Source organism: Lissotriton vulgaris, chromosome 5, assembly GCF_964263255.1.
Source record: "Lissotriton vulgaris chromosome 5, aLisVul1.2, whole genome shotgun sequence".
Lineage (NCBI taxonomy): Eukaryota > Metazoa > Chordata > Amphibia > Caudata > Salamandridae > Lissotriton > Lissotriton vulgaris.
The window spans coordinates 1,872,148,512-1,872,167,590 of record NC_141693.1 but is presented as its reverse complement, the minus strand read 5'-3'; positions in this window follow the sequence as shown (position 1 = coordinate 1,872,167,590).

Below are 19,079 nucleotides of genomic sequence, written 5' to 3'. Positions count from 1 at the left end.
GCAGCGGAACTAGATGTTCTTGTGGCCGGTGTGCTCAGCCACTACGAACAGCTCTACGGTGAAACCGGACAGGTGGTAAGTGCAGTGGTGTGCATGTTGTTGGCCATAAGGTGGTCAGTGGCTCCTGTCTTCTGCAAGCCTGGCGGTGTGATGTGGGACCTTAACATGTGTTGTGCAGAGCATGGCTGTAAGTAGATACGTGTTTCTACGAAGTTTGTGCATGTCATGCTGTCCACTTACGTTACCCTCTTGTCTCCCATCGTGGTAGGTAAAGCTGCACCTTCGCAAGGCCGTTTGGAGGAGCATAGCACGTGATGTACGGGCAGTGGGGGTGTGCAATAGACATATGAAGATATGTATCCTATATCACAAGATGCATTCCATCCCTTCTACACAGAGCGTTGCACGCTATGTGTAACGAGAAGGACATCACCGATTTACTTTCCCGCACCTTCATCGCGCTGTAACTAACGTAATCAGATATAATTGAAGTCCCCTGAAGAAGGGCTATATGCTTGAAATGCATTGGGCAACAAACTTATTTTGGAATATGATATAAAATATTCAGAGAAAAATGTGCAAACATTAAAAAATCTTCGTTACAATTAAAGAAACAATGATGACAATGAAAAACGATCTCTTATAAATTTAATGAAAAGTTAAAAGGAGTGCATGGATGGAATGCATCTTGTGATACAGGATACATATCTTCATATGTTTACTTATTAATCTTGATAGCCCAGCAAGGTTACCACCACATGCACCAACGAAATAAATTACACTAAAGGAAAGACCAATCACGTTATTTACCTAGGAGTGCGGAACCAAATCCAATTCATGGTGTGCAATAGATGAAACACACACTGCCACAAGCGCTGGGACGACATATCCAGGCTAAGCAAGAATGTTGCGGAGATGACACTGGGGATGATTCCAAGAACAAATTGTCTGGCCCGGCGCACCATGACCCCTCTTATGCACTGTATCATTGCTGTGACGCATCCTGACCTGTCTGCCCGGCTGAGTTGGGATCAACAGCAAACTAGCGGTAAGCAGACTGTATGTGTATGGTACTTGGGAGTGCAATGCATGTATTGGTGCTCAGACACAGTAGTGACTTCCGTGGTGCGTATGTTTAGCAGAAATAGCATGTTGGTGCCATTGGTGGAGTGTGCGTTGGCATCCATGACCGCCAGGTTGACAGGCCACTTGCTTAGTAGTTGAGGGTTCAAGGAATGCCGTACAGGTCTGTGGTCCCATGGCATGACATGTGTGCAGATCTACATGCACTTGCCCTGTTCGTATGATGTACATGTTCCACGGCCACCACTGCTTCTTTAATGTGAGGATGACTGGTAGGGGTGGGACATGTGCATGATGGGGGCTACATGTTCTTTGTCTGAAATGGAATCAGATAGTTGTTGCCCTCAGTACGTGAGTGTGGCACTTACTTGCACCTCTTTCCTCTCAATTTCAGCTTTGGCAGAGGGCACTGACCAACAGACGATGGAGATGAGTGGTGGCAATGCATCCGGATCAGACATCACACACAGGCAGACTGACACAGAAGAGGGCAGCCCCGGAGAGGGGGACAGGACCGTCCCTGAGGACTCGCATGTCGAAACACCATCGTCCTCATCTTCCGACAGTGTTGGTGAGTCAGCACTGTTGTCACAGACAGGGAGTGGGCAATCAACACCTTCGGTCGGGACACAGCACACAGGTCCCACACTGCCGCCAACTGGACCAAGTACTGGTCGTGCACGCAGAAGTAGGGGGAGCAGAGTGGCCTTCGGTGCTGGCACCGCTGCCCCTGCCCCGGTGTCCCAAAGTGCACTTTGTGCTGAGGCTGTTGATCTGCTGCGTCAGCTGTGTGTGGGGCAGACCAACATGATCAATGCATTCCAAGACCACGATAGGAAATTGGGGCAGGTGGTGGCATTCATGGAGGGGATGCATGGCGATGTTGCTGGTCTACACAGGACAGTCCAGTCATTGGCAAACACTGTGTCTTCTGCTATTGTACAGTCGCATAGACAGGGTGCTACTTCTGTTCACCCATCTACACCACTTGATGTCTCAGGAGGGAGTGAATTTTCTGACCAGAACTCTTTTACAGGTTATTGCACTAGAAGCCGCCACAGGCAGCACGGCATGGCACGGAGGGCACAGACACCATCCCCTAGGACAGGAAAATCTGTTACCAAAGATGACGTGAGCTACACTGGAGTTCAGACACAGGATCCCCAAGGGGTGTTGGGGGAAATGGCTTTGCATGCTACACAGGCATCCCACACACAAGGTACTCCCAAGGCAAGGGAAACTCCCAAGTCCAGGGACACTCCCAAAGGACAAGGACAGTACTAAGGAAGGGGCGACTCACAAGGGCAGGGACAAGGACACTACAAAGGCAAAGCCACCTCAAAAGACCAGGGACACTCACAAGGACAAGGACACTACTCAGGAAGGGGCGCCTCCTAAGGGCAGGGACAAGGACACTACAAAGGCAAAGCCACCTCAAAGGAGCAGGGACACTCACAAGGACAAGGACGCTACTAAGGAAGGGGCGACTCCCAAGGGCAGGGACAAGGACACTACAAAGACAAAGCCACCTCAAAGGAGCAGGGACACTCCCAAGGACAAGGACCATACTCAGGAAGGGGCGACTCCCAAGAGCAGGGACAAGGACATAACAAAGGAAAAGCCACCTCAAAGGAGCAGGGACACTCCCAAGGACACAGACAATACTAAGGAAGGGGCGACTCCCAAGCGCAGGGACAGGGACATTCCGAAGGCTAAGCCACCTCAAAAGAGCAGGGACATGCCCAAGGACAAGGCCAATACTATGGAAGGGGAGACTCCCAAGCGCAGGGACGAGGACATTACAAAGGCTAAGCCACCTCAAAAGACCAGGGACACGGCCAAGGACAAGGACACTACTAAGGAAGGGGCGACTACGAAGAGCAGGGACACTCCCAGGGACAAGTTCGCTTCTAGAGACAGGTACACTACAAAGGACAAGTCTGCAGCCAGGGACAGGGCCACATCCAGGGAACAGGGAAAGTCCAGAGAAAAAACTCCTCCTACGGCCAAGGCACATTCAAGGGACAAGGCTTCTTCTATAGAAACTAGCTCCATCATGGACAGGCATACATCACCCCTGGCTGCACTGAGGCTGATGTTGTCGAAGGAATGGAAAACAGATGTCTCCGCGGTGGAGTCCCCCCATACCTCCACTCCCATCCAGGCCTGTCAGAAGCAGAGGAAGGAGTACCCTGTTGTTGCGTCCCCCATTACACATGTTGCAGAGGTCAGAAGGCAGGCACACCGCAAACGACAAGCAGGGTCCAGCACGTCCCCAGAGAGCAGACCCCCAGCAGCAGATGCTCCACCTTTGGTGGGTGATATTTGATTTGAGTCTGCACCACTTGCCAGTCCTGTCATGTCCAGGGTGCCCTCACATATCCCTAAGAAATGTAGACACACACCATTGACACCTGCCCACTCCGATGTCCCTCCAGCACAGCTATGACCAGCTCCCAGAGCCACCCTGCCTCCTGGCCCATACAGCCCTGTGGCTCATCATATCGGTGTTCCCAGTGGCGTATCAGAGGTTCACTCTCAGTTGTCAGATAGTGGCACTGTGCCTATTGCCTGCTGTCATGCATCATGTAGTGGCACTGTCTCAGTTGTGCCCTCTCCTGTATCTGGTGCTGGGAGTGTGTCTGGGTCAATGGCTCATGTGTCAGTCACTAGAGCTGTGGCAGTGTCTCACACTCCTATTCCTGGTGCTGGCAGTGTGTCTGGAACGATGACTCATGTGTCACTCACTACATATGTGGCTGTGTGTCACACTCCTGGTTCTGGTGCTGGCAGTGTGTCTGGGTCTATGGCTCATGTGTCAGTCACTAGAGCTGTGGCTGTGTGTCACACTCCTGGTTCTGGTGCTGGCAGTGTGTCTGGGTCGATGGCTCATGTGTCAGTCACTAGAGCTGTGGCTGTGTCTCACACTCCTATGTCTGGTGCTGGCAGTGTGTCTGGGTCGATGGCTCAAGTGTCAGTCACTAGAGCTGGGGCTGTGTCTCACACTCCACTTTCTGGTGCTACCAGGGTATCAGAGGCAAGTGCTTCAGGCACTCCACCAGCTTCCATGATGTGCGGTGAATATACCTTCACTCACATGTCATTTGACTTGGTGTGTAGATTGTCCTTTGTAACCAGCCTTCCATTGTTGTTGTCCTTGGGACGGGTACCTTGAACCACGTCCTTGTGCTGCCTCTGATTTACCTGCTATGTTACGAACACTGCCCTGTTGCTGTTCTGATACTGCATTCTGCACTCTCACGTGCTGCCTCTGATGTAGCTGCTGTGTTGGCCACAATGCCCTGTTGCTGTTCTGATACTGCATTTTGCCCTCTCATGTGCTGACTCTGATGTACTTTTTCTGTGCAATGGACTGTTGATGCACTTGGCCCCTCTCCTGTGCTGCCTCTGATGTACATGTTCGATGCCATGGACTGTTGATGCACTTAGCCCCTCTCATGTGCTGACTCTGATGTACCTGTTCGATGCCATGGACTGTTGATGCACTTAGCCCCTCTCATGTGCTGCCTCTGATGTACCTGCTCTGTTGCGAACACTGCCCTGTTGCTGCTCTGATGCTGCAGTCTGCCCTCTAATGTGCTGCCTCTGATGTACCTGTTCTGTTGGCCACAATGCCCTGTTGCTGTTCTGATTCTGCATTCTGCCCTCTCACGTGCTGCCTCTGATGTAGCTGCTGTGTTGGCCACAATGCCCTGTTGCTGTTCTGATTCTGCATTCTGCCCTCACATGTGCTGCCTCTGATGTACCTGCTCTGTTACTAACACTGCCCTGTTGCTGCTCTGATGCTGCAGTCTGCCCTCTCATGTGCTGCCTCTGATGTACCTGTTCTGTGCAATGGACTGTTGATGCACTTGGCCCCTCTCATGTGCTGACTCTGATGTACCTGTTCGATGCCATGGACTGTTGATGGACTTAGCCCCTCTCATGTGCTGCCTCTGATGTACCTGCTCTGTTACGAACACTGCCCTGTTGCTTCTCTGATGCTGCAGTCTGCCCTCTCATGTGCTCCCTCTGATGTACCTGTTCTGTTGGCCGCAATGCCCTGTTGCTGTTGTGATACTGAAGTCTGCCCTCTCATGTGCTGCCTCTGATGTACCTGTTCTGTGCAATGGCCTGTTGAGGCACTTGGCCCCTCTCGTGTGCTGCCTCTGATGTACCTGTTTGATGCCATGGACTGTTGATGCACTTAGCTCTTCTCATGTGCTGCCTCTGATGTACCTGTTCGATGCCATGGACTGTTGATGCACTTAGCCCCTCTCATGTGCTGCCTCTGATGTACCTGCTCTGTTACAAACACTGCCCTGTTGCTGCTGTGATACTGCATTCTACCCTCTCATGTGCTGCCTCTGATGTACCTGCTCTGTTGTACCCAGTGCCCATGCTCTTGCATACTCAGAGATTATACCCCTGTTATGTTTAATAAAGCTGGTCAAACATGTGTAGTGGTTTGTGGTTGTCATTCCTGCTTGTGTGCTTCACTAGTGGATATCTTTTTGCGATGTAATGTTGTTTCTCAAACATGACACTCCCCCTCCCAATGTCACGGCCCTGGCAGGTACTCCCCTTCAGACAGCAAATGGTGTGTTGCGTACCTGCGTCGTCGTCGATGATGGCCCATGACTTGCAGGTGGTGGAGCGGGAAGAATATCGGAAATGCGTGTATCGCTGGGTCCATGACGGCGAGCAACTTGTGGTGGGTATCTCTGCAATGTGTGGTTTCTTCGCAGTGGGGATTCCGCCGAGTTCAGGCAGGTTGTTTTTCCGCAGCGATTTTATGTGTGTTTTCCGCCATCGTAATTTGGGGGACAGTCGGAGACGTCATTCCGTACGGCGGTGTTTCTGGATTGGTTACGTTCGCCGCGGGGTCGGGTGTAGTTACGCGGTGGTGCGTGCTCTTTCGCCGCGTAGGGACTTTTGACCGTGTTTCACATCCTAATATGGCGGACGGAGTGACCGCGGCAGGGGGACACGGAAAAGGCATTTTCCGCCTACTCCACGACGGCGGTTGCACTTCCGCCTGCCATCCTAATGAGCCCCTTTATTTCTATCAATTATGATGCTTTAATAAGAACAACTACTTTTTCTTTAAAAAAATGGCATAAACTTCCACTGAATATAATAGGCAGAATTAACTTGATTAAGATGAAAGTTCTCCCCAAATTCCTTTATTTATTTCGATCTATCCCTTTAGCACTTAGCAATCTTTTTTCTAAGAAACTAGATGGGATATTGTAATGGCCGGATTTTCCGCTTAGATGGGATCAGCCCCCAGGGGCCCCTATAACCCAGCCAAAACGTACTCACCTCCCTCCTTAGAACGTATTCACAATGGATATGGATATATATATATATATATATATATATGTATATACAGGTTGTACCTAAGGATGGGGAAACAGCAATAAACATGCATAGATTTTCTACTATATCTTATTCACATCAGTTAGTCTCGCGGCCACTCCGACCCAGACTGATCTACCCCAGGGCAGATATGACACACAATCCGGTGCGTCTACACATGGGCCTGCAGAACCCAATGCTCTCCTTTCCAAACGGTTTACAATCCGGCAAACCTACACGCCAGTCATCCCCCCTGACGCTCTCACTTACACAAGCCACAATCCTGTGGGTATACGCGCTGGTAATCCACCCCAGCGTTCTCACTAACGCCGCATATCAACGACGACCACATTCCTATGAGTACTTATCGGAACAATTTCTCCTTTGTCTACTTGGGATAAAACTATAATAGAATTTGGTACGGTTTCCAAATAGTATGATGTGCCTCTTATCCTTGGCATCGAAGGTCCACTTCGCCCCCTATTTATGTGATCACCACTTACCTGATTGGGGTTACTCGTCCATTCAAACAAACAATAATCACCTAGAAGCCACGTTTACCAAGATTGAACAAGAATACTCGGCACACATCCGTTCACTAAGAACTAGGGTATTTATTGTCAATAAACACATATAACACAATACTATGCAACATGAATTATGCAAAGGAAAGGTAAAGATTAGAACGTGCACTTATTATGGAAGGGGCAGATATCACCTTATTAATAAGAAGTCGGGACTCGCAGTCATTAGGTTCCCTTCTCGTCTTTGTGTCTTGGCTCGTCTTGTAGTCACACCCCAGCCGTCACAAGTACACGTCTGCACCGCTAGGCTCAACCTCGTCTGCTTCCCTCCAAGTCACTGGAACCTTGTTGGTTATTAGCTACCGTGTCTCTCTCTCTCTCTGTTTCAGTGCGCTCCGCGCTAATTCTCCTTCAGTCTTTCTCAGAGAGTCTCGGTCTTAAATCTTTCTCGGACTTCAAAGATGGCGACTATCTGCCATGAAATAATTAATAGCAGAGATGCTAACGGCTAGATGCCGCCTACGAACTGACTGTCGACTAACTAACACCTTCGCTAATATCAAAGCCTGTTCCTTCATGGAAAGCTACGGCCAGCAACCTGCCGCCCACCAAATTCTTGTACCTCCCCGTACCAAGGACACGTTCCCAGCCGGCCGGCCTGAAGTTGTGTCTTCGGAGTGGAGAAAAATACATTCCTTCGATAAGGGCCAGCCTGAGCCGGTTCTCTCCAAGCGAACAACAGCTTGAAACTAAAACATTACACTTGACCTAGAGGGCCTCTCGAGCTACCAGGCAGAGAGCAAGATGGAGTCTGTCTTGTTTAGGGCCTACAGGGCCCGCAATATGCGTAACTCCATGGAAAATATCCTAACACGTTAGTAAATGGGCAAACCATGATTAATACTTATGTATCTATCCCCTAACTTAAATTCATAAGCCCTACTCTAGGGAAAGGGACACGAAAATACTCTACTATATAAGAGACAGGGACCCTACCTATAGTCCTAATCCCTATGCTATAGGGGTGATAGGCTGGAGTCACTCTCCATCATTCTCCCTCTTGAAGGAGCCAGAAAAAGTCAGCCATTACATTACACCCCTTGACTCCAGTCTATTAACCACAAATTATATAGAACTCACATCAGTAGAAGAATAATAAGAGACAAAGTTAACTGACCTATGCCTTTTGCTAAGTCTACAAAACTGAAGCAGAGAAGGAATGCACTGAATAAAGCAACACACAGCTATTAAAATACAAATGGCAACAATAACTCCCCCTAAAATCTGTCGTAGAGAATGCAAGTCGGGTAACCAATTAAAGAGCCAGTCAAATAAACCCTGATCAATATGTTGTCTAATTTCTGCAGTCAAGTCGTGGAGTTTGTCAATATGGGCTTGGATCGTTTTAGAATGGTCGGACAAACTAAAACAGCATAGGCCCTCAAAATCAGAACAGTCATGGCCATGTTTTAACAAAAGGTAATCAATTGCTGCGCGATTCTGTAAAATCGCTCTACGTTCACCCTGGGCATCTAATAACAGGTCAGATAAAACAGTAGATGTTTGATTGATGGATTTAACCATCCAACAGGCCATCTTGCCAATGGTTTTTGCATTGTAAACGGCCAATGCAAGGACTCCAATAATAGAAAAAGCTAAACCAAGGTATTCCGACTTGGAGAAAAGGTGAACAGAGGAATCACAGTCCTCATGTAGTGACATTGAATCTCGTATCATACGGGAATGTGAACTAGGATGCGAAGAAAACATTAATAAACTCAATCTAGTGATAGCACATGGACCACCGGAAATGTTTGCGGGAATATATGGCCAAGACGAATTCCCGCAAGAAAAGAGCCAGCCAGATGGTAACAGCATGGAACGATAATAACTAGGGGCAACCAATAAACGTTTACATGTCATATTGTTCTTAACAGAAAAACATGAACTTGGAAGTCTCTTTAAACACAATAATCGTTGATGAGCTGAAAAAGAAGTTGCGGCCTGTATTTTCAACCTAAGACATTCGGTGATAGCTTTGGGGTCACATGTCATCATAAAACACAGGTCACCGGGAGTAATATTGAAAGTGGTAATTCGGGAAAGAATAGGGGTATCGAGGTCAGGAAGAACAGTACATAAGGGGCAAAATTCATGGGCCGCGAAATCGCCCAGAATAACATTTGGTCGGGCATTCGAAATATTAAAGACATGCCGTAAAGTCACAGTAGATGCTGGGACGGCAACCAGGCAGGTCGCCAAAATATCAGTCACAGACCTCATGGGGGTAAGGCAAAAATGTGGAGAGTTCGTCACTCTCTTAGCCAAAGTAATCCAGAAATTGGAAGAAGTAGTCCATGTTGAACGCAGAACTCGGGATTTCCAATCAACCGAAGTCGGTGGATCCTCTCCTCTCCCGGCGTAGCAGACCAAAAGGAGTCCAACGACGACACATCCTGCAGCAGCAGTCCAGGGAATGATCTGAGAAAATACAAACACAGGCCTTAATCATTCTCGTAAGTAACATTTATCAGCTGGGACAGCTTCCCAGCTATCTTTCCCTGGCTTCATCACCAAAACGGTGTTGTCACGACCGGTCGCAATAATATCAGCCTGTTCAGGGGGATTTTTAGGCGATTGCACCCATATTTTAGCTCCAGGGAGATCAGATGATCCGAAGCCTTTTTGTCCTCGTACAGTTAGTAACGTTGGGGCAGAGCCTTTCTTGATCTCACCACTGAAAACAGGCATAATCAATAACTGAGCAACACGGTCAGACTTTTTGATCAATAAGTCAGTCTCACTGCTATTAAGCAAGAGAACCTTAACCTCTCCTTGATAGTCACTGTCAATTACTCCCCCGAGCACTTGAATACCTTTCAGGGCAAGGCCTGATCTGGGGGCAATTAATCCAAAACTACCGGCAGGTATACAGACACCAATGCCAGTTTCAACAATAATTCGATCTTTTCCTTTTAAATTTGCATCATTTAAAGCATGCAGGTCTAGGCCTGCAGAACCTGGGGTCGCTCTACACGGAGCCAAAGCACCGGGGGTAATTTCCCAATACATGACAGTGTTGGATAGGGAATTAGGCTTTACATCAACATTTGGAGGAAACAAACGCATCAAAGGGGATTCAGCATGTAACAAAGGGCGATTATTCAAAATTAATAATGCCTGAAACAAAAAATCCCTCCAATTCTTGTAGCGATCATCCGTTAATTTACGTAATTGATCTTTTAGCAAACCATTGATTCTCTCAATCAGTCCCGAAGCCTGTGGATAATATGGAATGTGAAACACCCATTCAATGTTATTTTCCACACAAAATTCCTGCACCAATCTTCCACGAAAATGGGATGCATTATCAGATTGAATTTGGAATGGGACACCATAGTACAAAATAAGCAGCTCCAGGGTTTTAATGGTATTCACTTGGGTAGCGTTCTTGCAGGGAAAAGCGACCAAAAGGCCACTATAAGTGTCAACAACTGTGCAGACATACTGACAATTTTTGCTCATAGGGAGCGGGCCAATGTAGTCAATCTGCCAGATTTGAGCGGGCAATTTTCCTCGATGTAACTGGCCTCGAACAATTTGAGGCACCTGCTTCTTTCTAGAATGTTGGCAAATGGGACAATGCAGAATTACATCTTTAATCAAAGAAAAAGGAATATGAATCCCTCGATCAGCAGCCCACCTGCTAGTGGCTTTCTCTCCAAAATGTCCTGCTTTCTGGTGGGCCCATTTCGCCAATCCTGCCAAATCAGAATCTTGCATGTCCACCACTGCCTCAGCAATTTTAGATTTCTCATCTGCAATATTATGAAAGAATTTATCAAGGGAGTCTATTGGAGTGTGAGCATCCACGTGAAAGATTGTTACAGTACTCTGTGGGAGCAACTCCCAAATCTCTTGCCATAATTCTTTTCCCCACAATTCTTTTGAATGCAATTCCCAATTATGAGAATGCCATGTTGGTAACCACACCGCCAGTCCATTAGCAGTGGACCAGGAATCAGTGAAAATATGACATGTGCCAGGCAATTCTTGTTTCAAAACTTGGTAAACTGCATAGAGCTCAGCATATTGGCTACTCTTACCATCACCAGTTGTACTCAATAATTTCTGCGTGATCGGATTGTAAGACACTGCTTTCCAATGTCGTTTCTCACCAATGAACCTCGCTGAACCATCCGTAAACCACACATGTTTTCTATCCTCCGCGGACAGATCATCAAATGATTTACCCCACTTGACGGGAGATTCCTGCACTACGGGTACGGAACAATCACTTCCAGTCTCATTTGAGGGCGCCTGCGCCACTCGTTCATGCAAGACTGCCACACCTTTCGGACCCACACGTGCCCTGTCCTGAATGTACCATTTCCATTTAATCACGCTCGCCTCTTGAGCATGTCCAATTCGATGAGATTTCGGCGAACTCAAAACCCACTGCATGATGGGAATTTCAGGTCTCAAAACCACAGCATGGCCTAGGGTCAATTGCTCGGTATCCACCAGAGCCCAGTAACATGCAAGCAATTGTTTTTCAAAAGGTGAATAACGCTCGCCAGCTTCAGGTAACTTTTTAGTCCAAAAACCTAATGGCACTTTTTGTCTGCCCTGCTTTTGCCACAGACTCCAATTTGCATACGGACCTTCCACGGACACATTCAAATCCACATCGCCTTCACCCACTGGCCACAAATCCAGAGCATACTGAATTGCTTCTTTCGCCAAATCAAAAGCATTCTGTTGTGATTCACCCCATTCAAACGCATTCTTCTTACGAGTGACTCGATATAACGGAGCTAAAATCTGACTCAAATGGGGAATATGCTGACGCCAAAAGCCAAACAAACCAATGAAACTCTGAGCCTCTTTCCTGTTCTTTGGGACTGCGAAATCTAGAATTTTTCGCTTCACCTGTGGGATCACTTCTCTATGACCTTCATGCCAATTAATTCCTAAAAATTTCACATTTTGGGATGGACCTTGTAGTTTATCAGGGTTAATTTCCCAACCTTTTGCTCGCAAACAATCAAGGATTTGATCCAAATGGGACTGTACCTGATCTTGCGTCTCACCTTGAATCAAAATGTCATCAATATAATGACACACCTGCACCTGTAAATTAGCGGGAACCTCAGACAAATGCTCCGCCACCAGCCGGTGACAGATCGTGGGACTGTGTACATAACCTTGAGGAAGACTCCGGAACGTCATTTGACGTCCATTCCATGTAAAACTGAATTGTTCCTGGCACTCGGGGGCAATCGGAATTGAAAAGAAAGCATTAGCAATATCAATAGAAGCATACCATGTACCTGGATGCTTTTGAATTCTCTGAATCAAAGTGACAATGTCTGGTACCGCAACAGTCAATTTAGGTGTATGTTTATTCAATTCTCGATAATCAACAGTCATGCGCCAAGAATTATCACTTTTGCGCACGGGCCAAACGGGATTATTCCAAGCAGACGTGACCGGAGTTATAACTCCCGCGTCAACCAAATCCTGAATTGTAGCATTAATTTCTTCATGACCTCCTGGGATACGATATTGCTTCTGTGAAACCACTTTCGTGGCTAGAGGAATCTTAATGGGGGGCATTCGCAAATGGCCAACCCGTACGGGTCTGGTCGAAATGTACTGTCTAGTTCCAAATTGATAACAACCATCATCCAGATGCAAAGTCATTCCTTTTAAAATGTCAATTCCAATTATATACTCCAAAAGTGGTACAACTAACACAGAGTATTCTCTACGAGGAATCCTGCCAATTTTAATTTCAAGTGTAGTTTGCACTGCGGGGGTCTCTTTACCACCTAAACCAGTAATTGTGAAAAACTGTCCTTTAAATTTCTTTGATTTTCCGTGGATTAAAGTGGCCTCCGCTCCTGTATCAACTAGTGCTCGGGCCCTTTGGAAATTACGATGTTTCCAAAAAATCTCAATATCTACATAGGGTCTGTTGTCTCTGTGAGCCCACTTGTGTACCGGAGCTTGACCTATTTCCTAGTCATTTTTCCTGCGTTCCGTCAACCAAGACAAGTCAGGGTAAATACTCTCTGTTTTCTTTGGTATCAAAATGTCCTGTTCATATCCGTCTTCATTACGAAACGGATTTTTGTCATTTTCAAAATACTGTGAATTACGGTCAGAAAATCTATTACGATCCTCCCTTCTTCTCATTTCAGGAGAATAACTTCTCTCCTCTCTATGTCGGTTGGAAACACGATCATCTCTCCCCCTTTCTTTTTCCCCCTCTCTCCCTCTCTCGTAATCACGATGAGGGGACACATCACGATCATAACGCCGATCCTCACGGCGTTCAGAATCCACACGTCGTCTCTCATCACCACTATCATCAGAACCACGGTCATACTCATTCTTTCGGACACGACGGGCACCCTCCTTTCGATCCAAACCACGCTTACGAAACATATCCCATAAGCGATTGTTAGGCTCCCCGTCAATGTCCTCCCTTTTGACACCATCAGCAATGAGAGCAAGAAACATGTCACGTCTAGAGAACTTATAGTCCCCAGCAGTACGACCCTCAGGTCGAGATTGTCTTTCAGGTTTAAACCACTCACCCAGCTCACCCAGCTGACGAACAGATTCAAGCACAGCAGACAAAGGATTGCCAGTTTGATTAATCAATAAAGTCATCATGACCTGCTTGTAGGCAACAGGCGAAGAACGGATAATGCGATTACGCACAGAAGATGTTAAAAGACCATCTAGCAATCTGTCAGAAGTACTAAGAAAGATAGCAGTTTTCATGACCTCCTCCTTCAAACGTTGCGACGCATCGCGCAAAGTGTACCATGGCTTGTCATTAACAGGCCAATCAGATTCAGTAGGATATTTGTGATTACAGCCGTCAGACGCAAGCTGGAGCAAAGTAATCTGACCAGCACCATTATAGTTCCGAAAATGATCTTGAATAGTGGAATCAGAGCTCAAAGAGCAAAACCGTAAACAATCAACAGCATCAAGCATAATACCGGCAGCGCCGAGTTCATAAAGGCGCACCATCCAAGTAAGCAAGGCCTCACCAGGCCGTTGTCGAAATCGTTGTAAAATGTCACTAACCTCCTGTTGAGTAAAATCTTCAATACAATCCAAAGCAATACCACCTGGATTACCAGGGGCTTGTTGTAATTTGCGACGAAATACAGGATGAGCAGAAACCTCAGGAAGGGCCTCCGAGGAAGCCCGCATCTTAGATTTAACAGAACAATCGGGGCAAGATACGTCACCTGAATGGGAAAAGCGAGTGCGTTCGCCGTGAGCAACAGTATCAGTATAAGAAGCAGATTTACAATCACGTCCAGAGCGAGAAGATTCGCGCTTATCACCCTCCTCAGCCGAGGAGTCTGAAGCATTTGAATCCCAGAAATTACCATCCCACTCATCAGGGTTCCAATCCATTCCGGCCTTTGCTACAACCAGACGCACTTTTTGCGTAGATACACGACCACAACGATGTTTATACTTGTATCGTGCAATGCGGACCGCAGATCTCTCGGCAATGGTCTGATATGTCTCAAGTTTATCAGCAAGCAATTTATTTTGACAGCGCAAAAGAGTATGCGCATTTTGCAACTCAACACATTGTCCTTCCATGTCTTTAGACTGCTTCTGCAACTGAACAAACCTCTCATGAAGAATCCTGTATGCATTAAGAACAATCCAACCTCTGCGTCCTAAAATAGGAAGCTCATCACCCTTCACTACTGGCGCTTTCTGTAAGCACGACACCACATCGGCAGGCTCCGCCTGCTCCAAACACGAAGACCAATTTTCGCTCAAACCAGTAGAATCGGCCCACTCACGGGCCAAAGCCTTGTAAGGCGTAGACTCCCAGCCGGGAATCTGAATAGGTAACTTAAAAACAGACGGCGATTTTTTCGCAAACATATTGACACACAAAAATTATATACACAATTATACACAAAATATTATACGTACGAGCCGAGCGCAAACCAACAAGATCAAAACAATACAGCGCACACAGGCTTCGTAAACAGTTTGTGACGCCAGATGTAATGGCCGGATTTTCCGCTTAGATGGGATCAGCCCCCAGGGGCCCCTATAACCCAGCCAAAACGTACTCACCTCCCTCCTTAGAACGTATTCACAATGGATATGGATATATATATATATATATATGTATATACAGGTCGTACCTAAGGATGGGGAAACAGCAATAAACATGCATAGATTTTCTACTATATCTTATTCACATCAGTTAGTCTCGCGGCCACTCCGACCCAGACTGATCTACCCCAGGGCAGATATGACACACAATCCGGTGCGTCTACACATGGGCCTGCAGAACCCAATGCTCTCCTTTCCAAACGGTTTACAATCCGGCAAACCTACACGCCAGTCATCCCCCCTGACGCTCTCACTTACACAAGCCACAATCCTGTGGGTATACGCGCTGGTAATCCACCCCAGCGTTCTCACTAACGCCGCATATCAACGACGACCACATTCCTATGAGTACTTATCAGAACAATTTCTCCTTTGTCTACTTGGGATAAAACTATAATAGAATTTGGTACGGTTTCCAAATAGTATGATGTGCCTCTTATCCTTGGCATCGAAGGTCCACTTCGCCCCCTATTTATGTGATCACCACTTACCTGATTGGGGTTACTCGTCCATTCAAACAAACAATAATCACCTAGAAGCCACGTTTACCAAGATTGAACAAGAATACTCGGCACACATCCGTTCACTAAGAACTAGGGTATTTATTGTCAATAAACACATATAACACAATACTATGCAACATGAATTATGCAAAGGAAAGGTAAAGATTAGAACGTGCACTTATTATGGAAGGGGCAGATATCACCTTATTAATATGAAGTCGGGACTCAGCAGTCATCTAGGTTCCCTTCTCGTCTCTGTGTCTTGGCTCGTCTTGTAGTCACACCCCAGCCGTCACAAGTACACGTCTGCACCGCTAGGCTCAACCTCGTCTGCTTCCCTCCAAGCCACTGGAACCTTGTTGGTTATTAGCTACCGTGTCTCTCTCTCTCTCTGTTTCAGTGCGCTCCGCGCTAATTCTCCTTCAGTCTTTCTCAGAGAGTCTCGGTCTTAAATCTTTCTCGGACTTCAAAGATGGCGACTGTCTGCCATGAAATAATTAATTGCAAAAACAACAGGTGATGGACCGAATGTGGATCAATGTCACACATTCAACCCAGTCCAAAGATCTGGGCCCAAATCCATCGTTTTTTTGCACTCCACACCACCCTGGGTTAGACAATGGCGATATGCAAATCAGCTCTGACCCTGTGCCCCATGGGAACAGTCCAGTCCGAACTACAAAAGCCATGTCCTTCCCAGAACGGAATCAAGCATCCGAGGACCGGACCGGTTTCGAGGTAACACCTCTCATCAGCCCGGCTAGCTTGACTCCAAGTGGTGTGGAGTGCCTGGGACCCACGTCTGGGCATCCCCAGCGCACTTATGGCGGCAATTGCAAAAACAACAGGTGATGGACCGAATGTGGATCAATGTCACACATTCAACCCAGTCCAAAGATCTGGGCCCAAATCCATCGTTTTTTTGCACTCCACACCACCCTGGGTTAGACAATGGCGATATGCAAATCAGCTCTGACCCTGTGCCCCATGGGAACAGTCCAGTCCGAACTACAAAAGCCATGTCCTTCCCAGAACGGAATCAAGCATCCGAGGACCGGACCGGTTTCGAGGTAACACCTCTCATCAGCCCGGCTAGCTTGACTCCAAGTGGTGTGGAGTGCCTGGGACCCACGTCTGGGCATCCCCAGCGCACTTATGGCGGCAATTGCAAAAACAACAGGTGATGGACCGAATGTGGATCAATGTCACACATTCAACCCAGTCCAAAGATCTGGGCCCAAATCCATCGTTTTTTTGCACTCCACACCACCCTGGGTTAGACAATGGCGATATGCAAATCAGCTCTGACCCTGTGCCCCATGGGAACAGTCCAGTCCGAACTACAAAAGCCATGTCCTACCCAGAACGGAATCAAGCATCCGAGGACCGGACCGGTTTCGAGGTAACACCTCTCATCAGCCCGGCTAGCTTGACTCCAAGTGGTGTGGAGTGCCTGGGACCCACGTCTGGGCATCCCCAGCGCACTTATGGCGGCAATTGCAAGAACAACAGGTGATGGACCGAATGTGGATCAATGTCACACATTCAACCCAGTCCAAAGATCTGGGCCCAAATCCATCGTTTTTTTGCACTCCACACCACCCTGGGTTAGACAATGGCGATATGCAAATCAGCTCTGACCCTGTGCCCCATGGGAACAGTCCAGTCCGAACTACAAAAGCCATGTCCTTCCCAGAACGGAATCAAGCATCCGAGGACCGGACCGGTTTCGAGGTAACACCTCTCATCAGCCCGGCTAGCTTGACTCCAAGTGGTGTGGAGTGCCTGGGACCCACGTCTGGGCATCCCCAGCGCACTTATGGCGGCAATTGCAAAAACAACAGGTGATGGACCGAATGTGGATCAATGTCACACATTCAACCCAGTCCAAAGATCTGGGCCCAAATCCATCGTTTTTTTGCACTCCACAGCACCCTGGGTTAGACAATGGCGATATGCAAATCAGCTCTGACCCTGTGCCCCATGGGAACAGTCCAGTCCGAACTGCAAAAGCCATGTCCTTCCCAGAACGGAATCAAGCATCCGAGGACCGGACCGGTTTCGAGGTAACACCTCTCATCAGCCCGGCTAGCTTGACTCCAAGTGGTGTGGAGTGCCTGGGACCCACGTCTGGGCATCCCCAGCGCACTTATAGCGGCAATTGCAAAAACAACAGGTGATGGACCGAATGTGGATCAATGTCACACATTCAACCCAGTCCAAAGATCTGGGCCCAAATCCATCGTTTTTTTGCACTCCACACCACCCTGGGTTAGACAATGGCGATATGCAAATCAGCTCTGACCCTGTGCCCCATGGGAACAGTCCAGTCCGAACTACAAAAGCCATGTCCTTCCCAGAACGGAATCAAGCATCCGAGGACCGGACCGGTTTGTAGTTCGGACTGGACTGTTCCCATGGGGCAACAGGGTCAGAGCTGATTTGCATATCGCCATTGTCTAACCCAGGGTGGTGTGGAGTGCAAAAAAACGATGGATTTGGGCCCAGATCTTTTGACTGGGGGAATGTGTGACATTGATCCACATTCGGTCCATCACTTGTTGTTTTTGCAATTGCCGCCCTAAGTGCGCTGGGGATGCCCAGACGTGGGTCCCAGGCACTCCACACCACTTGGAGTCAAGCTAGCCGGGCTGATGAGAGGTGTTACCTCGAAACCGGTCCGGTCCTCGGATGCTTGATTCCGTTCTGGGAAGGACATGGCTTTTGTAGTTCGGACTGGACTGTTCCCATGGGGCAACAGGGTCAGAGCTGATTTGCATATCGCCATTGTCTAACCCAGGGTGGTGTGGAGTGCAAAAAAACGATGGATTTGGGCCCAGATCTTTTGACTGGGGGAATGTGTGACATTGATCCACATTCGGTCCATCACTTGTTGTTTTTGCAATTGCCGCCCTAAGTGCGCTGGGGATGCCCAGACGTGGGTCCCAGGCACTCCACACCACTTGGAGTCAAGCTAGCCGGGCTGATGAGAGGTGTTACCTCGAAACCGGTCCGGTTCTCGGATGCTTGATTCCGTTCTGGGAAGGACATGGCTTTTGTAGTTCGGACTGGACTGTTCCCATGGGGCAACAGGGTCAGAGCTGATTTGCATATCGCCATTGTCTAACCCAGGGTGGTGTGGAGTGCAAAAAAACGATGGATTTGGGCCCAGATCTTTTGACTGGGGAAATGTGTGACATTGATCCACATTCGGTCCATCACTTGTTGTTTTTGCAATGAAATAATTAATAGCAGAGATGCTAACGGCTAGATGCCGCCTACGAACTGACTGTCGACTAACTAACACCTTCGCTAATATCAAAGCCTGTTCCTTCATGGAAAGCTACAGCCAGCAACCTGCCGCCCACCAAATTCTTGTACCTCCCCGTACCAAGGACACGTTCCCAGCCGGCCGGCCTGAAGTTGTGTCTTC